Below are 3,867 nucleotides of genomic sequence, written 5' to 3'. Positions count from 1 at the left end.
GAATCCGGGTTGGAGCCTGAAGCCCAGTAAGCTGGCCTAGTAAGGACCACTGACCACTAGCCTGTATTATATTACTACATGCTTGTGTAATACCTCCCATGCTGATGGTGATATGGGTGAGCATATAAATCAGGCTGTGGGCCCAAACAGCAACCACATGACTAGGACCTCACCATGTAGCTGGTCTACAGGGTGAGAAGGGAGATAGAACTATTGTTAGTGAATGGAACGTTTGGTATGGGACAATTAATAGTGAAAGTCTCAGACCAGGAGGTTTTGGGAAAAGAGGTATACAAGATTATTAAGAAAGCAGGTATAGAGACAGATCAAAAACTTCACCGAAGTTTGTAGACACTATACAATTATGTTTCCCATAGGTACAATATAATGGCTTCGATTTAAAGCAATGGGGCACAGTGGGGCATCGGATGGCTTCTTATGAAAAGAACAACCCCGAGGAAATTTCCGAACATCACTTAATATATCAAGTGATACAAAGTACTATAGAGGGCACTAAGTTAAATCCCCTCAAAGTGCATGCCAAAGTGCAAACAGAAAGGGAAGATAAACGAGAGAGAGTTAAATCAGCTCTCGCACTAAAAAATACTGAAATGAAAAGAAAAAATGCTAACGTGGCAAGTACCAATCTTTACATAATCGTCAGGTGATGTGGAGAGATCCAGAAAGTGGTGAATGGAAGGGACCAGGGAGGTTTACTGCTTGGGGGAGAGGGTTTGCTTGTATCTCTACAGATGGAGAAGGAACCCAATGGGTGCCAACAAGCCATATTTACCTTGTCTATTGGAGACGGAAAAAGAGAAGACACTCAAGACGAATAAGAAGACCCAAGAAACATCGGATGGTTCCATCGCTGACTATGCCCACCACTGAAAGAGCCTGACAGTTAACCCTATATGTATGGCAATTGACTCATGAACATCAAAAATTGTTAATAAGACATAAGACTGATGCAGGACTTCAAAACCTGCAGGAATTATTGAATTCCCTGAAATGATGGACAATATATTGGTTTTGGCTTACCTCTTGGCTGCTGTAGGTGTATGTGTGATTGTTATTTATATACCCTCCTTTTTTAAATTTTTTATTATAGCTTTTTATTTACAAGATATATGCATGGGTAATTTTTCAGCATGGAAAACTGCAAAACCTTTTGTTCCAATTTTTCCCCTCCTTCCCCCCACCACCTCCCCCAGATGGCAGGTTGATCAGTACATGTTAAATGTTAAAGTATATGTTAAATACAATATATGTATAGATGTCCATAGTTATTTTGCTGTACAAGAAGAATTTGACTTTGGAATAGTGTACAATTAACCTGTGAAGGAAATCAAAAATGCAGGCGGACAAAAACAGGGATTGGGAATTCTATGTAGTGGTTCATAGTCATCTCCCAGAGTTCTTTTCCTGGGTTATGACCCTCTTTCTAGGACTCATGGAAATCTCTTATAATACCATGTATTGTTTGTTACATCACTGTTTGCCTGTGTGATTCCTCTCATAATTCCTTTTATTTATTATATCACTATTTGCATGTGTGACTCCTCATGCTGATTCATGTTGTTACATCACTAGCCTGTTATATTACTACTTGCTTGTGTAATTCCTCCCATGCTGATGGATTTATGTATACCTGTTTCAACTAAAACAAAAGAAAGCGGGAGATGTAGAGGGTTGCAGATAGTGGGGGAACTCTAGGTAAGGTATAAGACCTGTCATCCCAGAAGGAACCTGCTGACAATATCTGGTTTGGCTCCCCATCTCCTCTAAGGGCTCTCAGCCTTCCTGAGAAATCAAGGGGGTGTGGGGGGTGGAATCACCTGTGTTATACTTGATGCAAGGGATACTTACAGTAAAATGTATTTACATATCTATAGCAGGGTGCTTATAGTTAACACATGTGGTGATATGGTAATGTAAAGGTTCTATAGTTGGCACATGCTCAGTGCGCTGGAGTGATGTAATTGTACTAAGGTATTTAAGGGCTGAGAGGACATGAAATAAAGAGATTCCATCTTTGACCATCCTCGTGGGTCTCCTGCTTGATCACTCCTCCACTAAGACCAAGGACTTCGGATGGTCCCGAGATCCTCCAGAGACCTAATCTAGACAGTACATTTTGGCACTCCAATGTGGGGACTCTAGAAAGCATATTATATGGTCAAAGGATATAAAAAGAGAGTTTCCAGATGAAAAAATTGAAACCATTTCTAATCATTTGAAAAGGTGCTCTAAATCACTATTGATCAGAGAAATGGAAATTAAGACAACTCAGGTACCACTATGTACCTCTCAGATTGGCTAAGATGACAGGAAAAGACAATGACAAATGTTGGAGGGGCATGTGGCAAAACTGGGACACTATTACATTGTTGATGGAGTTGTGAACTAATTCAACTATTCTGGAGAGCAATATGAAACTATGCCCAAAGGGCTAACATACTGTGCATAGCCTTTGAGCCAGAAATGTTTCTACTGAGTTTATATCCCAAAGACATCATAAAGGAGGGAAGGGGACACACATGTGCAAAAATGTTTGTGACAGCCCTTTTTGCAATAGCAAGAAATTGGAAACTGAATGGATGCCCATCAATTGGAGAATGGCTGAATAAGTTATGGTATATGAATGTTATGGAATATTATTGTTCTATAAACAATCAGCAGGATGATTTCAGAGAGACCTGGAGAGACTTATATGAATGGATGCTAAGTGAAGTGAGCAAAACCAAATCATTATACACAGCAACAGCAAGATTATACAATCAATTCTGATAGACATGGTTCTTTTTAACAATGAAATGATTCAGGCCAGTTCCAATGGTCTTGTGATGAAGAGAGTCATCTACACTCAGAGAGAACTGTGGGAAATATATTCACTTTTTGTTGTTGTTTACTTGAATTTTGTTTTCTCTGATTTTTTTAAATCTGTTTTTTCTTGTACAGCATAATAATTGTGGAAATATGTATAGAAGAATTGCATGTTTAACATCTATTGGATTACTTGCCCTCTAGGGGAGTAGGGGAAGCAAAAAAATTTGGAACACAAGGTTTTGCAAGGGAGAATGTTTAAAATTATCTATGCATATGTTTTGAAAATAAAAAGCTTTAATAATAATAAAATAAATTACTCTAAAGAAATTCTAGAGTGGCATAAAAATGGAGTGAAACAAATTTCCAGTCTGATACAACTTGCATCAGCAAGAAAGAAAGGAGTTGCACGGGGGTGATAGTGAAATAGTTTAGTTCAGAGCAGTCCCTATCAAACTGAGAGAAGGTCTCTGAGTGACTTAACTCAGTGGCACCAGTGGCAGTTTCCAGACCTCTCATCCCGCAGAAGCCAAAGATAACTTAGGAGGTCACTGGGAAAAATCTGTCACACTGGGGTGAGTGGAACACATTCTAGTACAGGCCCATCAACATAGACCAAGACCCAACAAACCAAGAGCCACTGAATCAGCAATGGCAAATGCTGATTTCAGAGCTCTCAGCCCATAGATGGTAAAGGGATAGAACAATTAATCAGAATGAGATTACACTGGCTCTCTTTGCTAGCACCAAGACAGGACTCTCTGTTACTTTGCCCATACTCAGATCCTAGTTGTAGTCCTGGGTGACAGTCACAAGGTGAGGAGGAGCAGGGACCCTTTTCACAATTTCATGGCAGAAAATAGTGCCCTGTCATTCAAAAATAAGAGCACAGATCAGGAAGAATTGAAAACCTAATAGGTTTCCTTGAATTATATCTGAAAATACCTGCACAAAAACCCTGAAGCATCCACCACCTGGAAGCAGAGCTCAGGAGTTTAAAGTCAAGAAATGGGTTGGGAAAATGAACAATAGAAAAAAAAA

The sequence above is a fragment of the Antechinus flavipes genome, chromosome 1 (genome assembly GCF_016432865.1).
Source record: "Antechinus flavipes isolate AdamAnt ecotype Samford, QLD, Australia chromosome 1, AdamAnt_v2, whole genome shotgun sequence".
In the NCBI taxonomy this organism is placed as follows: domain Eukaryota; kingdom Metazoa; phylum Chordata; class Mammalia; order Dasyuromorphia; family Dasyuridae; genus Antechinus; species Antechinus flavipes.
Note: the sequence above shows the minus strand (reverse complement) of the source record.